The sequence below is a fragment of the Limulus polyphemus genome, unplaced genomic scaffold, assembly GCF_000517525.1.
Source record: "Limulus polyphemus unplaced genomic scaffold, Limulus_polyphemus-2.1.2 Scaffold1889, whole genome shotgun sequence".
NCBI classification, from domain to species: Eukaryota; Metazoa; Arthropoda; class Merostomata; order Xiphosura; family Limulidae; genus Limulus; species Limulus polyphemus.
The window spans coordinates 191,630-210,478 of NW_013667499.1; positions in this window are offsets into that span (position 1 = coordinate 191,630).

An 18,849-nucleotide genomic window follows, 5' to 3' on the forward strand; every position below is an offset into this window, starting at 1 on the left:
CATAAGGTCTTAGTTTTAAATTGTTTAACACCAAGGAGGGAGTTGTGACAGATATATTATTATAGATTTATTTGAATATCGATGTTTGCATAAATTAAATTTGTATTTAGAAATGTACATAACTTATAGTGTTAAATATGTATGACAAAACTCCCGTCTATTCTCTAAAGTTGTAAAAGATTCTCGAGTGTAAGAATCAACAATATATGTGTGTACATAAACGCTAATGTTAGCGTCAGTATTGTTACATAAACCGAAATGTCGAAACACTCTCCACACACCTATAAATATAACCAAGGTGACGTACCAAAAAGCAGTATCTATTATTGGTTTGCTATAAACTTCGGAAGCTATAACTATAATTGTGATTTTTTTATTCCTGTAAACTCCCAGTGGAGCATAGGGCCGCAACAACACCTCGCCAACGGAAGGTGTTGTTGCAGTTACTTGTAGCAGGTTGGTTTTTACGCTAGCCCTGCGCCCAACCCTTCTCTTTTCTCATCCTGGACTTGGGACCAGGCAAAGGCGGAGGTTGCCATGTTTGGTGTGACGGGGATTCGAACCCGCGACCCTCAGATTACGAGTCAAGCGCCCTAACCACCTGGCCATGCCGGGCCCTTGACCCTCACGTTACTCCTCGTATATTGCTTAAAAGTGACGTTTTTTACCAAAGCCTAATATGCTATCATAAGTATATGTAAGTAAAATCACAGGCTTTACAAGTATCACAAATACTGAAATATTTATTAAATTAGAAGTAGACGACTTTTTCCGTGATTTATTATAAATAAATCAATAATATATATATAAATATAAATAAAGACAAATAAGAGCTATTATCGTGAATCATCCATTCAGGTATCTAGTCTTTCTTAAAGTGATACTTTTTCTTCAGTTCATTAATACACACTGCCACTGCAATGTCTATTTTTGTTGGTGAAAAATATGTTTCGGGAATTCGTGTTCAACAGCAACTCAAAGTCTCATGCTGAGACCATCTGCATACACTGCCAAGGGTCCAAAAAGTGTAGACAAATGCCCCAATAGTTGGTAACATTGTTTCCCTTAAATATTAAGTAGCCAACAATGTCTGGTAGAGATATAATGAGTGTTATCTATTCTTGGAGTTTTTGTAATTATCAACAAAAACATTATTTTGATGGTATACAAGTGTACAATGCAGAGACTCTTTCTGCTGCAGTGTCTATTTTCGTCGACGAAATGAAATAATTGGTAGTCTTGAGGTGTCATGCCAAGACTGTCTACACGTGCAGCCAAGGGTACGAAAACTACAGATAAATGCTACAATAGTGAGTAACATTATTTTCCTTATATATTAAGGAGCCAATGGTATCTAGTAGGGATTAGGCAAACATTATCCACTCTTGGATTGATTTTACGATCCTCAATAAAAACACTCTTTTGATGGTAAATAAGTGTACAACTCAGAGACTCTTGTGGCTGCAGTGTCTATTTTCGTTGGTAAAAAAAATCAGGAACCTGTTTTCGGTGGCAGCTTTGAAGTCTCTTGCCGAGACTATCTTTATTTGTGGTCAAGGGTCTGCATAGCATAGACAAGCACTCCAATAGTAGGTAACATAGTTTCCTTCCAATACTAGGGTAGTCAATCACACAGTTCTCCTTTAACTTATAGATTCATAAAAACTTATGTTGAATCTATGCTAAATGAAAATATATGACGACTTTGTTAACCTACAGGAACGTACAAATGCCTAGCAATAAGTCTGATAATATTTCTTTATTATAGATTTCTAATGAGAAGAAACAAAACAGCATCTAGACTACATGCACTTTGTGATGCACACTACTGCTGATGAGGTCTCCTTTTGCCCAGTACCAGAACTACTTGGGTTATGTGGGAAAGCAACACCTAAAATTAAATACCTTAATAAGGTATGTAACATTAATGACTGATGTAGTGTTTCGACTGAGACTTTTTCTGACATTCACGGATGTGAGTAGATCTAAGTCAATCAAAAAGCACAATGGGGGTTGTCAAATTATTTTGGATTTCAAGCGCATGATAGGCTTTGTAGAGTTTCTAAATGAGTAATGACATGCTAGAACAAGTATATACTTTAGATATTATTATATCGGACTGTAGGTCAATATCCTATAAACTAAGGTGCTTTTAGTTTCATAAATAGTATATTAGTGTATGTAATTCTTGAAGTTTTGTTAATAAATGTTTCAGTATGTGTGATACTTGTTAAGTCCATGATTTTATTTACATATATTAATGATATGTGCTTAAAACATATTGGGCTATGATAAAACGTCAGTGTTATATAAGTTTTGTTTGTAGTTAAGCACAAACTACACAATTGGGTATCTGTGCTCTGCCCACCACGGGTATCGAAACCCGATTTCTAGCACTGCAAGTCCACAGACATACCACTGTGTAACTGAGGGCCTTTTAAATAAGAAAATGTAAATATAGGATCTTGTGAACAATCATTTATCATTTTATGCGATTGGAAGCCTGTTAATATTATATGACAAATAATAAAAAAGAAAGATTAACAGACTTTGAAAAGTCATGATCTAAATTTTATTATAAACAAAATAACTTTTATATCAGAATTATAATCATGAAAACACATGTAGTGTTTTGTATCACTATGTAAAGTGAAAGAATGAATAAACTGTGTTTATTGACTTTTAAATTCTGTTGAGGTTCACACAATTGAATGTTTTTGTTGTACAAAATAGAAGAATTGTACACAAACGTTTTTCAGTTATATATTATCTTCATCTGTAAAAAACTGCATCTGATGCTTTAGTGAACTAATAATATTAAATGTTAAAGTGTACATAAAGTGAAAATTAAAAAAAAAGATACAGAAATAGAATTTATGATTTGTCAACAAATATTTAAACTAATCTATGTTTGAATCTTTATAAAGTGAAATTAGAATCTACTAATTTCATCTAAAAACAATTCACTAAATGCACTTTAACCAGTTAGCCTGTGTGATTAGCCTTAGGGGTCACTGTTTGCATATGTCAGTAAGTAAAAATATAACTTACATAAAATGGTATGTATTCCTTTGTGATAATTTACTCCTAAAATCAGAGTTTATTTAGCCTGTTTTTGAAGAATGCCTATATGCAAATACTTTCAGTCAGTATTATGCACAAAGTTCCAAACAAGCAAGAAAGAAGCTCTAGACAAAGACGTGTGAACATTTTTACAGAATGGTAAGAACATAATTTTCTGCAATACTAATGGTTAAAGGTAGTTCTTTACATAGATATTTTAAAACTAAACTTTAGTGAAGCAGATCAACTTATAAAGCTAAATATAAAACTTAAGCCATTGTAAATTATTTCGAGCGTCTTTTTCAGAGTGAATAGATGCAAAAGTATGTTACATAGTATATTTATTACAGAAATCAAAACAAATGAATTATCAATAAGTGTTTTACATATAAAACATCAGAAAATGCAAAATTTATGTCATGTAAATTAGATATAGAAGTGAAAACTGTACTACAGTACATTAAATGTGTATTATATCAGTACTAAAATCATAAAAATACAATAGGCTATGGAATAATGATGTAACTGTATCATTCAAGTAATGGTTTTATTATAAAAACGAAATATTAGGTGTGATAAAAACTTTTTGCATGATGTATGTAATACATTGTGTTATAACAGTTGTCTCTTTAAATATTCAAAACTTTTATGACACATGCAAATTAATTATTAATTGAAAACACAATAAATCATACTAACGGTCTCATTCAAGTAATGATTTTACTTGTAACTTTTAGGCCATGTAATTAAATATAGACTCTAAATTTGACGATGTAATCACATGTTGGCATACCCTATGATGAGCTGATCATTCTATTGAGCTATCCACTTATAGCAACACTGGCCCTAGTAAATAGTAAAGATAAATGAGTATAATTATAACAAATACAGTATGCAAATTAGATAAAATATTGATTTTAAAGCTTTGATTCTTATTAAAGTGAAAACTATAAAGATGATGGCATAATCAGATGTGGAGACATTGATATCTATTGATCTACATCACCCTCTAGTGATTTTCTTATGAACTATCTGCATCTCATCATTGATGACCTCGTTGTCCTACCCCGTCTCTTCCAATGCACACCTAGCAACACGCCTTCTGATGCCACGTTGTGGAATTATGACATCATTGCTCGTCGAGGACGTCATTATCTCTATCCCCTCTCCTATCGCTTGCCGCTAGAATGCCTTGCTATGGACCCAGTACACAAGAATAGTTTAGCCATAAGTAAGATAGGTCTTTTCCATATAAATTAAGTGTGTTTGCAAATTAATATATGAGGTTGTTGTAGTGGAACAACTTATCGTGTAAATATGCTCAAGCCAGGATACAATAAAGATGCATCTAAAACTTGTGTGATGACCTATTTTGAGTCTAGTAGTGATGAGAGTGAAGTGAAAACTATCTTAGATCCTTATGAGCAGACAGGGCATGTTAAATGTTTGAAGAATTGACGCCTAAGCAACAGGTATAAATGCATGAGGTTCTGAGAGATTATGAGAGGGTATGTGATGACAGGTCAGAAGAGACCTGGTTAGTTAAGTACATGATGAAAGCAATCGCTAATGTTGCAATAAAGGAACTCAAAAGGGGAGTGGAATATTATTTGAGGGGAGAATCAAGCACAGTCCTTTGTGAATTGATTATCGAAACGTTATTATCAAGCCGAATTACAAGGATTTATATATTTTCTTAGAATGGTAGGGTATTACAGGAAGTTTATCCCAAATTGTGAAAATAGCAGCACCTCTCACAGCATTAACCTATAAATATGGATCAAAACTTGTTTGTTAAGAGGATTTGGATATTTCTATGGAAAGGTAGGGTATTACAGGAAGTTTATCCCAAAAATAGCAGCCCCACTCACAGCATTAACTTGTAAATCAGGATCAAAACTTGTTTGTTATGTGGGTATGATGCCAGGGAAAGGGAGTTTCGAAAATTTAGAAATGTTCTGTGTAAAAAAACGAAGACAATTTTACATAGCTGTCCCAGACAATAGCTATAGGGATAACGCTGAGACAAATATGTGAGGATAGTATTGAAAATACATTAGTGTATTTAAGCCAAGTTTACTAGCATACAAGTCACCACTGAAAAAGAGTGATTGACAATCATTAGGGACTTGACAAACTAAAACCCTTTCTTTTTATCTTGTTGCACAAAACGAAGAATGAAAACAAAAAAGCTGCCGTGGTGGGGTTTACTACAGGAGTTTAATTTTACAGTAAGTTATACACAAATGAGTGGCTATTGAAATGCCCTTTGGTGGTTGAGTTATTAAGATCAGCCTCTAACTTCAATATGATTAAAACTAATGCATATTGTACATAGAATATAGAACTTAAGGTCTATCTAGCTAGAATTAAAACTGATGTTATGTGTGAATGTCTGGTTATGCAAATAAATGGAAGAGAAAAAATTTCGAATTTACTAGCTTCAACCCTGAATAGTAAAGGTAAAATGGAGGATATGGAGGGTATTTCTGTATTACTTTTGTATTGTTATATATATTTATATAAGCTTGTGAACTTTTTTAATGTTGTAGTGATGAAATTATTAGTATACTGCAAAAAAATACTGAGTGGTGAAACAATTTAACAAATGTTGTGATGCTACTCCAAAATTTTGAAACACAGTCGAGATTGAATATAATCAACATTGTTTAATATAAGCAGATATAAAGAACATTGTCTGTAGTTGAAAGAGGTGAGAAAGTGCCCATCTAAGGGATTAAAGGATTGCACCACTCTAAGGGTTCGGCAGCCTTTCTGTTTCACTGATATTAAAACAACAAGACCCTCATGATTATGAAACAATTCAAAACAAGTGCACGGGGACAGAAAGAAAATGAGTTGTTTCCTGTGATTTTTTAGAAAGAATTTTATAATATAGGAGTTTAACAAAAGACATGTGGTCGGGAAATGAAAGAGAGAGAGGCGAATATGCTAGCATATGCTAGTTGTAATTCATACGAATTTTCCCCATTTCATAAAAGAATGTGCAAGGAGAAGACTTATGAATAGAGATATAACTTACACCCATTTCGAAGAAAACGTATACCGAAATATTTACACAACTAGAGCCAAAAGTTTACATTTCAAAGTAAGCAGCCTTCAAAATTCTCCATGAAAGTGGAAAAACTAGTAAAGAAAAGACTTTATATAAACAGAGGAGGCTGATACCACAGCCCCGATGAATAAAATTAAGGCTCTCATCCAAAAAAGAATGTTATGACTACGAAAAGATATCTCTAACAAAAAAGCCATAGTTATGAAACTGTGCTATCTCTTCCAGCAGGAACACGATAATAAATATGAAATTAATTTTGAAGAAAGCTAACAAGTTTCTGATTCACATTTCTAAATCAACGCTTGTTCCCATAAGAGACATCGCCAAAAGAACTGAAATCACAGCAATTCCATTCGATCATATGCTGATCAAGTACCTTAATTCAGTTCCAATGGGTCTTTTATGCCTTAATCTACAGTGCTTGGCTTTGGAAACCAACATACATTTGCACACTTGTCACGATTTGAAGTCTACGATTGATCTTAAAGTCCTTCAGAGAAGCTTGTTCAAATTGGAATTGTGTTTTCGGAGCAATAATTGGTAATATGGCTATCAGACTGAATATGAAATATATAGAGGAAGCATTTCGAAAGACATTATGAAACCTGGATAATCGTTTCTATAAAATTTCATTAATTCCCAGTATGGCTGTTTTTGTTTTATTGAATTTCGCGCAAAGCTACTCCAGGGCTATCTGCGGCAGCCATCCCTAATTTTGAAGTGATAAACTCTTTAATCTATCAATTCAAAAATTAGGCAGCTAGTCAACACCATCAACAGCCAACTCATGGGCTGCTCTAATCGAATCGTGAGATTTGACCATCATTCTTATAACCCACCCAAGGCCCCAAAGAGCGGAATTTTGTTGTTGTTGCTGTTTATTTCTGTAAGGAGGAGCTAACTAAAGAACCTCAGATTTACAGTCAGGCACTCTAACTACTGGGTAGCGCTCATCCCATTCAGTATGAATAGAAGCAATGCAAATTAAACCTACCCCTTTTTAAAAACCTACTTTCAAGAATGGGGCACTTTCTTTCTTTATGATAGTTTCATATTTTTAAAAACTCCATAAATAATTAAATATATAAGAAAAGTAACTTAAGTTCCTCTTTCATTCTCCTCTTAAATTGTATATTTTTATTTATTTCTGATCCTCATGTGAAAGTTTGTAGCGGTTTATGAACACCATGGTGCATCCTCGACGTAATCACAAAATAATCTAAAGCCACTATAAACGCTTTATATTTTTATTTATTTCTCATCCTCATGTGAAAGTTTGTAGCGGTTTATGAACACCATGGTGCATCCGCGACGTAATCACTAAGTAATCTAAAGCCATTATAAACGCTTTAGGTCAAAATTCAGAAAAAAAAAAAGAAAGAAAGAAAAGAAACCATGCAGATTAAACTATTTCTAGCTAGAGTAATTCCACTTGATTAATTGAAGTTACATTTATCGGTGGTGTCTTAATTGGAAAGAAAGTGCAAGTTACGCTGCGTGATCAAATAGTGAACTGTCTTGACGTCATTATTATGGGTTTGCGTATATCTAAGTACTGGTGAAACACTAGTAATTTTCACTAGTCATATAGACTACTAAAAACATAATTTCTCCTTAAGTGTTTTTCAGGCCCTAATTAACGAAAGTTCCGTTCGACAATAACAAATAAGATTAAAATACAATAATACTTGAGTATGAACACACTTATTTAACTAAAAAAAATACTTAAAGCCTTACAATTATAAAAAGTAAGAGGTCGATTGTACTCCCTAAGTACATCGGGTAATCGGACTATATATATGACAAGTACTCAACGTAGAGGCGCTAACTTCTTATTCACCCACCCACCCCAGTGGCACAGGGTATGTTTATGAATTTACAACGCTAGAAACTAGGTTTCGATACCCGTGTTGGGCAGAGTACAAATAGCCCTTTGTGTAGCTTTGTGCTTAATTACAAACAATCAATCAATCTTATTCACCAACTAAAATAGCCACATCCTTGAACACTTGACCGCGATGTTAATTTTTTTAAAGATAAACTTACTTCTATTTTACTTTTTATTGCACATTAGAATTGCATCAGAATTGTGAATAATCAAGCTTAAGAGAAATAGTTTTTATCTATTGCGTTCATGTGAGGCAGCTGGTGCAATCTATCAGCTATTATAGCTTTGCACAATATCAGGACAAACAATATTCCATTTATCTTTAGAATGAAACAGTGGCTCATGGTCTTCATTTACAAGAAGCAAATAGTAGATGAGAGCTCCCCTCCCCAGTGGCACAGCGGTATTTCTGCAGACTTACAACACTAGAAACCGGGTTTCGATACCCGTGGTTGACCTATTGTTTAGCTTTGTGCTTAACTTCAAACAAACAAATACTGGATGAAATTATTGACGTTTCAAGTGCTGTACTAATCAAAACTTATTATCGCCAAAACTAACGTGCATACTTTATGCTGAGTCACGTCTGTAGTATTATTCTCATTTATTTTTACATTATAAAATATCGTAAAGAATATTAGATTAACCTATCTTAAACATAAATATCATTCTAATTTTGATTTAAACCTGGATCGAACAGTATCACTGATTTATTTTCTTACTTTTATCGTTTAGTGTAGCTGCATTTTTTTTCCTCTGGAAATGTCTTAGCCCTAGGAAATATAGTTGTTGATAAATGAAGTTGAATTATACTTGCTTGGGTAATTCCTGTAATACATGAATTTCATGAATATATAATGGTATTGTACTGTGAAAATTGAAAGGATCGATTTAGAAGAAACCGTTTCGAAATCAAAATATTCAAATTATAGACCATAAAATCATAATTGCTGTGTGACTAAATTAGCTTTGGATATTAGCAAAATTGTTTTTATCTAGAAATAATTAGATCATCTTAACAACATGGCAGCGTTTTCGAGTACCAACATTATATTTTATAATTATGGATTTGAGAATTCGGTTGCTCTTTTATAATAAAGGTAAACTGCATCAGTTCTTAGTTAACATGAATAAAATATTTATACCCTCTAGTTTTAATTACCTAGTTATCAATGATGTCGTAATTTTTTCAATGATCCAAAGTCAAAGATTGTGCTTTATATTCCTTTTTTGTGATATATTCTTACACAGCAGGATGGTAATAAACCAATCCAGGATCTGCGATAATTAAATAAAGTTGTTTCCGTCAGATTGGTATTTTATAGAAGATAGAATACGAACAAACAAATATTATTTTATTGCAGCGATGTTACTAAGCTTACAAGCTTGATTGATTTTTCCTGTTCAAAGAAGATTTGGACAACATTTCCATCATATTTCCATACTATAAATATCTATCTATGGAAAAGCACGTTTATATTTACTGGCGTTAAATAAACTATTAAAAGTATGACACTATTACTAAATTTTTACTAATCACAGACATGAAGCAAGTAGCAGAAATAAAGACAGGATGTGGTTTCATCTGCTCTACTGATGGTCATAAGTCTTGTACTGCAGTGTTACATTTCAAAGGTGAAATAAGAAAGCAGCATCTCACCTCTCCGTATTCTTACTGTTTTCGTAATGTGGATAAAATAAACTCTTTTCATATTTATTCAGATAACATTTTACAAACGAGTAGTTCGAAATCTTCCCATATTATGGGTATTACTCCAGAAAAGACAAAACTAGTATATTAAACCCAAAAATAGCTTTGTTCTGTAGTTCATTTATATAATATTCATGTCCATTGGTTAAGACAATTCTTGAAAGTTTCAAGAAATTAATAATTTTTAAATGCTTACATTCTTGAAAACCGGATTTGGCCTTATCATATTCTAGAAAGGGCTTCAATGCTTTCAGTTAACTTTGTCAAATACCAATAGGAATACTTACTATTAAAATTATACTTCAATGTAGAACTGATGCTTGTGTTTTCAATGAAAATTGAAATAATAAAATAATAAATGTTGTTGTTATGTCTTTTTCTGACTGCTCTGTTATTTCTTTAATAGTCATTTTTCAATTGAACCATCAACCCGAAAAAGTTTAAACCCTCTGATCACAACTTACTTTGTATGTGAAATACTGTAGAATAATTATTTTAATATATTTTTCTTGTGTTCTTCATTAACAAACATTAGATGAAATTATTTTGTTAAGTTAATGAAACTGGTTAGAAATCTTATATATTTATAACTAGAGATAGGTTCAAAGAGTGCAGCAACCAGCCAGCATTGTTTTAGACTTTTGCAGTAAACAACCTAAAATTCACGCCATACATAAAAAGAAAAAAAATGGACTAAATGTCATGATCTTCTTTCTAACTCAATTTTTTCACGTTTTACCGAAATCCAAATTTGCTACCATTATAATGAAAACAGTTGATCTTCATTGAAACTCTGAGTTAGATTCACAAGTTAATCAATTGATCTTTAGATGACACATATCCTTTCAACGAAATTTGATCAAAATGTTGTGTGGTTGACTTTTGACCAATATTCATCGAAAGTAAATTTATTGGTCCCAAGGATATTCAACTTTTGTACAAAATTTAATCAAAATCATATTTCGAGTTATAGTGTTCACATACGCACATGACTATAAACAATATCCCTAACGTCGGGCAGGGTTAATAATTAAAATGTATGGCATATGAATATATATATTTTATAATAAAAAGCTATTTCCTCTGATACTCTTCATTCCTTTATAATAGTTCCTCATTTTAGTTTAGTCTAATTGAAGAACATAGAGTATACGAAAATATATTAAAATAGCAAGAAAAAATAAAGCATGGTAAAGCTTGTTCGTTTGTTTTGTTTGTTTTTTCCAATTTCGCGCAAAGCTACACGAGGGCTATCTGCGCTAGCCGTCCCTAATTTAGCAGTGTAAGACTAGAGAGAAGGCAGCTAATCATCACCACCCACCGCCAACTCTTGGGCTACTCTTTTACCAACGAATAGTGGGATTGACACTTTATAACGCCCCTACGGCTGAAAGGGCGAGAATGTTTGGTGGGACTGGAATTCGAACCCGCGACCCTTAGATTGCGAGTCGAGCGCCCTAACCACCTGGCCATGCCGGGCCACTAAGCATGGTAAAGGTGTTATTTTAAGCAATATTGCAAAATTTCTTTTCTATAAGCTTTGTGTCAGTCAGTATGTAGGATGCACTGGCCAATATAAAAAAAAATACATGAATTGTCATTTGCGAATATCCCGTTAGATATTATTTTAAGACAGACAGAAAATATCAAAACAAATATGCTTTCACGTGAAATTTCAAGGCAATAACTATTTACTGTATGTTTTTGTTTTTTCCTTATTCTATCGACAGGAACAAGACTGTGGAAAAACTAACTTTTATTTTTAATTCTACCTTTTTGGGAACTGAATCGGATGCAGAATTTTATGTTAAGAAGTTATTTTTCTCGTTTTTCGTATTCTTTATATTATTATTAACGCATGACCAATGAGAAACTGAACAGCAGTAAAGCTATGTAGCTAGAATCGATCTATAAAAAAGTTTATAAATTTACTGTTACGTTTTAACTATTAGAGAATATCATGTCTTACGATGTATGTTTAGCCCTTCCAGGTTTTTTTATTTTGTCAGCGCTATCTGTTTAATATTCAGTTTCTTTATGACAACTTGCCAACAATAAACACGTTTATTTTGTGGTAAGCACAATGTGTCTGGAAATGATGTCCGGGGCCTGTGAAGAGTTAACATTGGTATTCTATGCATACTTCAGCGTACTTGTATCGGTTAAATAGAATTCTAGTTGCCATAAAAGCAGAGCTTCTAGACGTAATTTTTGGATATCTTGTAATTGAGCATTTTGTTCATAGTAATATAATAAATAAATAAGTTTTGTCGCTAAGGTATTTTATTTTGCATTGTCATGTACTTGACTTTGTCAGGAAATGACAAACTACATGTTTTATTCTATGTAAGAAATAATCAGCTGTCTGTTGCATCCAGCGATCTTGATTTTTAAAATTTACCTTCTAGCTCTTTAAATATTATAAATTATTTTAAAACTATTTTAGTCACAAATTTGTTTTAATGTGATTCATCTGAGCCTTCAGTTGAAAATGTCGACTGATATAGGAACTCATTCACTGAAAAACATATGGTCGGATGTGGTCTAATAGTTAGCATATCAGACTATGGATTTAAAAGTTCAGAGATATGTGACAGTCAACCTTGTTATTCGATTCAAAGAGCTGGAGAAGGCCATAGTGGTGGCGGTCAGTAGTTGAAAATTACTTGCGGCAGTATCTGAACCTGCTGCCCCCCAGTGGCACAGCGGAATGGCTGCGGACTTAGAACGCTAGAATCCGAGTTTCGATACCCGTGGTGGGCAGAGAACGGATAGCCCATTATGTAGCTTTGTGCTTAATTACAAACAAACTGAACCTGCTTTTGGTCTCTAACCTAGTCGAAATTGCTTATAGCTTTGAAACAGATGCCTTATTAGGTGTTCAAATCGCCATCTATTGGAACAATGTATAATGTACGAATGATCATAGGCTACGAGAAAATTTAACTTCTCTAAACTTTTGATAGTAAAAGTTATTTTTAAAATGTCAAGTGGTCTTGTGTATGTTTAATGCACGGTTCGATTCCATTAAATATGATTTATTCAATAACTAATATTTTTATTGTTCACTGTCGCCCTCTAGGTATCAGATATATTATAGCAATAATACACTTATAAGTAAAAGTATATCAACTGGTTTTTAATTAAATAAATAAAAATATCGTCCAATTTAAATAAAGTAAATACTTTGTTTTCTTTATGTATTTCGCAGAAAAATAAAAAATAAAAATATGAAATATAAGATGTAACCGTATTTAACTTGTACACTACGATAGGCATTAAGAAGATTCTTATCATCTGAATTAAAAAGATCCTCATCATGTGTGTGTACATTTATGACAACTCATGGTTTCACGATCGGTGTTAATAAGATCCTCATCATGTGTGTGTAAATTTATGACAACTCATGGTTTCACGATCGGTGTTAATAAGATCCTCATCATGTGTGTGTAAATTTATGACAACTCATGGTTTCACGATCGGTGTTAATAAGATCCTCATCATGTGTGTGTAAATTTATGACAACTCATGGTTTCACGACCGGTGTTAATAAGATCCTCATCATGTGTGTTTAAGTTTATGACAACTCATGGTTTCACGATCGGCATTAAGAAAATCCTCATCATGCGTGTGTAAGTCCATTCAACCTCCAAGTTTATGATTCGCAAGGAATTAGCAAAATGCAGCCGTTACAAATTGCCGCAAGTCAAGACTAATTCAACAGCTCGTCTTATTATAAAATCTTATTTCTTAGTGAGAACGAACTGGCATGGTTCGCGTCTGTTCCTATATAAACCCGCTTCACACTTTGGAACCTTGGGTGCACTATAAGAGTAGCTCATGAGTTGGCGGTGAGTAGTGTGGAGTAGCTGCCTTCCGTCTAGTCTATCAATTCTAAATTGGGGTGGTTAGCACAGATAGTCCTCAAGTAGCTTTGCGCGAAATTAAACAAACAATAAAAAAAAACCTGGCAAGAAGTATGTGTCAATTTCTGAGGCACAGTATTTCCTGTTATATTGTTCCTCAACCATCAGTGGGTGATCTGTTTGTTTAAATCACAAAACATGCCACTAGAAGACATTAAATGATTGATTAAAATGATTGATATATGTCTCGATAGAATCTTGTGTTCTCATCACATACAAAAACAAAACTGGAAGAAACAGTCCTTTATTATGAAAGCTAAAATGCTGAATATGTTTGAATGTTATAAAGTAAACTTACCTCAGAAATTATGTTTTTTTTTAATTGTCGACTTAAGAAAATTAAATCACGATACTTTTCTCATGCTTCGAAAATCCTTTCGAAGTTATCCACAAGAATACATTTTCAGTAAGTGGGAGCATATTTGCAATGCAACTAATTAATTTCGCTTCCAAACTAGAAACATGTCCGGGAATTGTATTGGAAAACAAAGGAATGTGGATGAACTTAGGGCTCCAGAACCCTCCAGAAAGAGCCCTGGTAAGCAAAATCTTGTAAAAGTTATGTACCTGCGATCGCAAAGGTAGTTTCAAAAGCTATCCACGTGTACAATATACAGTACACAACGTAATTAAGGAGGATATTTGTCTGGAAAAGCGACACAAGTAATGTACACACAAGTTATTTCCACTACATACCCTGTTTATACGTAGCATACCTCAAGCAGCAGAATAATGAAATGGCTATTTATGCTATTCCATACAAAGACATTGCCAGACGCCTACTGATTTCTGTGCTATCTGACTATTGAATGAGCGCTGATAAACCGTCGTCTCCGTTCAGTAAATGGGTTATGGAAAGAGAAGAGGTGTGCTGTTAACATTACAGCCTTATAATTGAGACTTTTGCGATGGAAACTACGCAACAGGGCTATTGTCAAGATCTGGTAGTTTATGATTTCACGTGGCAACATGGACTGTAGTAACGTGGTGGATCCAAAATGGTTTCAATGTAATTTAGTCAACCTATGACTTCGTCATATCTTTTGAATATTACCCAAACATAAGTAATAGTTTTACGCACATTTTGACTAACTAAGCTAGACATACAAAACTGGAGATCCTCAAGTTATAGAGCTTTCCTTTTACATTGCTTTCGAATGTAAAGTAAAAGGTAGGGATGTTTTTGAGATAGACATTTACATGGAAATTTTCTAAAGTGCATTTGTTGGTGTTGAATTTTACAATCTTTGATACCGTGTGTGTGTGTGTGAATGAGGGTGTATTTACTTAACTTGGACATTTGGTTTTCTTCCACACATTATAAAACATAAATATTCCAAAAGCTAATATTCTTTTAGTGTTAAGGCAATCTTGAATTTTTAACAAATGGCATACGAAGATAATGGGAGACCAACGACGCCTACTTATACACTAAATCAACGGGTTAAACTTGCTCCTGTAAGATTAACATACTACACCATTTATACTCCTGCTGAATTAAGATACTACACTATTCTTACTCCAGTCAGGTTTAACGTACTACTCCAGCCTTATACCTGTCGGGTTTACGTATTACAGCAGACTTGTTCCTGTCGGATTTAACATATTACTCCAGTTTTGCTCCTATCGAGTTTAATGTACTATACCCGCTATAGAAATTATGTATGATTACTAAATCAAAACACTTTCAAAATGCATAAAAATAATAATGTGATTAAAAATGTATTGCGATGCGGTTACGAGAATAAAAAATAGAACACTGTTTGAAGTGAAGATTATTAAAACAAAAATAGAAAACCTAGTAGAAAATTAGAGAGAATTCTTTGTGATTACGTCTTAATAATCGATTATTTCTGAAGCTTATATTTCATTTGTTTTAAGTGCAAGATTAAAAAGACACGTGCAATAGCTATCTTAGTTGCAGGCCAAAAGTACATTAATTATTTCAACCCTTCATTGTTACCTAGCCGTAAATACTTTCATTAAAATGAGTGCATTAGTAACTTCTTTCAAAAACTAATGAATATTTAAAACGTAATATATATTGTATTAGGCCTGCTTCTTCCGTGAAGTAAAAACAACTTTCCGAAAGCATCTGAATACCATATTTTGTTTATTAATATTTCATTAATTTACTGTATTTTTGAATAATTAAAAAAAATCCCAAAACGGCTAGAACAAACAAAATGATCAAAAATGCCAATTCCGTCTTAACTTAAAGGTGCTTAATGATGGACCTAATCTTTGTTTTAACAACTTGTTTAGAAAGCAGTGAAATAATATTAGGCAATAAAATTAATATAATATTAGTTATAAGAAAAGAAGAAAATTTCCTAGATAATTTTTTTGGGAAACACCTTTGACACAAAGGTTTTGAATGAAATATATGCATAAAGTGAGACGCCTTAGTATCAATTTAATGTTTTTCCTTCTCAGTAGATGGCACAACAATTACAATTTATATGTTTGTTTGTTTTTTCTTCGAAATTCATGCAGAGCGCTGGCCATCTCTCACATAGCAAGAAAGGATAGGCAAGAAGGAAGACAGCTAGTCAACACCACCCACCGCCAACTTTTGAGTTACTAACAAAAAGTGAAATTGATCACACTTTATAACGCTTCCATGGCTGAAAGGACGAGCATGTTCGGTGACGGGACCGTAACTCGCGATTCGAGCGCTCTAGCCACCAGACTTCTTAAAATCCACAGAGGCAGATTGTTTAAAAAAATGTATTATTTCAAATAAATAAGTTAATAGCTGTTCACAATTCTTATCATTTGTACTTTAAGAATATTTAAAATAAAGAAACATTAAATTATCTTTCATTTTTAAAGTTTATTGTTTAAAAACCCTATGTATACATATATATAGTTATGAGAAATCTCCCTCAAATAATCATTCCCCATTTGCACTGTTATTATTTATTTTTCTGCTAAAATTACTCCTTAATCATTAATGATTGAGCTGTTTACTAAAATCAAAAACAAACCATTAGAATACACCAGTGTTAAGTCTAATTGTTAGAATTATCAGTTTATAAACCGCTGGCTGACGTGTAAAGTTATGTTAGATTTTTTTTGTAAGCTTTATAATGTGCTCGTTCCGAGCGCGGCCCAGTGGTTAGTGTGCTGGACTGTGAATCCGAGGTCCGTGGTTCGCGCTCCGTTACAAGAACAAAAGTAGTGATATTAACAATCGTGCTCCTTTCTTTGGGGTTGTAAGTACGTTATGAAGGTGATAGTTAAATCCCACTTTTCAATTAGTGTCGACCACAAGTTGACGATGACATGTGTTGACCAACTATATTTTCTTTAGCCTATCACTTCCGTGGCTCCGCGGTAAGACTGAAAACTTATAACACAAAAACCGGATTTTGATACCCCTGGTGGGCACAGCACACATAGCCAATTGTGCAACTTTGTGCTTAACAACAAACAAAAAATTATCACTTCAAAATTAGGAACAGTTATCACGAACAATTCTCGAGTAGTTTTACATGAAAATTAACAAATAAAATAACACTAGACCTGTATTAAGTCTCCGGAAAAAATCGAAGGTGAATTATATTGGGTTTACTTTACTACCATATAACTACGCAGAAAAGTATTATTGTCTTCTGTTATAAGTTAACGTTTTCTGTTACTTCTAGCCGGACGTGGTCTGGTAGATGAGCAGCCATGATCCACGTTCCTTTGTAGCAACTTGCGATTTGCACCTTGCGATGGAGAGAGCGTTATTTGAGTGATGATAAAATATCATTTTTCGATTAGAGTAGCCCATGAGTTGGCGGTGGGTGGTTTTACTGTCTGTTTTCCCTCTAGCCTATCACTTTAAAGTTATGGACGGCTAGTGCAGATAAACCTTGTGTAGCTTTGCATTAATATCCAAAACAAGTAAACTTTTATAACTTTAGTAATCCTGTATTCAAATATTACTTTCTTCTATATCGTCCAAGAAGTAGCTTCATCACATTCACCTTCCCCCAGAGTCTACGGTAAGTTTACAAACTTACTACACCAAAATCGAAATAGATCGGTACAATTTTTATATATTCACTGGAAGCCAAATGTTCTTTCTAGTAACGGTTTTGTTATATTCTCTCATTAAATGGTGTTAACACTTAACGTGTTTCATGTGTATTCTCCTCTTCCATGTCAGCTATGATTACTTCAGTGTAAATTACACAACCTTTCTGTCAGGAAGACCAGAAGATATGATTACTAGCTAATGGTACCCGTTAAGGAAGCAAAATGTGAACAAAGGACGATGTCAAATAATGTTCCCCTTCCTTCTTTCTTTTGTTATGAACTCCATAAGGATCTCGTTAGATGTTAATTGCGTACCCTTCTTTATGGAAAGTGATAATTATTTACCTGATTAAGTAATCGTGTCTTTAAATTCAAAGCCAGAAGTCTAGAAAAAAAAAGAGTGGAAATGTGTCCTTTTTTCCAGTGTTTTTTAATCTACTTTCTTAAGGAAAAATCCTGTTTACACCATCAGACAGTTTCCAGTTACCTTTCCAAAAATTACCGTAAATGAGCCATCCAACTTTGAGTGATGAGTACTACAAATACACATTCACATATATAATGGATCACCTTGGTAGTGACATGGTCCCTAAGCGGGAAGTTCAGTCTCCGACTAAAATAAAATATTATAAAGTAGAGTTACCTGACTACTGGATAATAAAAATTGGTGAATGGATTATCATAAATAACTATTTCAGCGCTAGAACCATCATTTTTTTATTTTTTGTCGATTGTAACAAAATATTTTCAGTACTTTACTGTGAAGGATACATGTGTGTAATAGCATCCATCACTCTGGTCTGGCTGTCTTGATTACCGTAATTTTCAATATATAACTGGAAACTGCCCGATGCTACACATTGTTTTGTTGTTGTTGATATTTTTTTGTTTGTTTGTTTTTTGCCCAAGAAGGAGGATAGAAGATAAAAAAAAACTTGAAATAATACACATTTCTAGTTCTTCTTATGCTTTTGGCTTTGAATTTTAAAAAAAATCAGTTAACTGAGACAATTATTACCTTCTGCAAATCAGGGTATGCAATTAGTGTCTAACTAGGTCATATAGATTTTGTGACGGATTTATTATTATATATTTATTTTATTATCAATGTTTGTTTAAATTAAATTTATATTTAGAAATGTACTTATACTGTTAA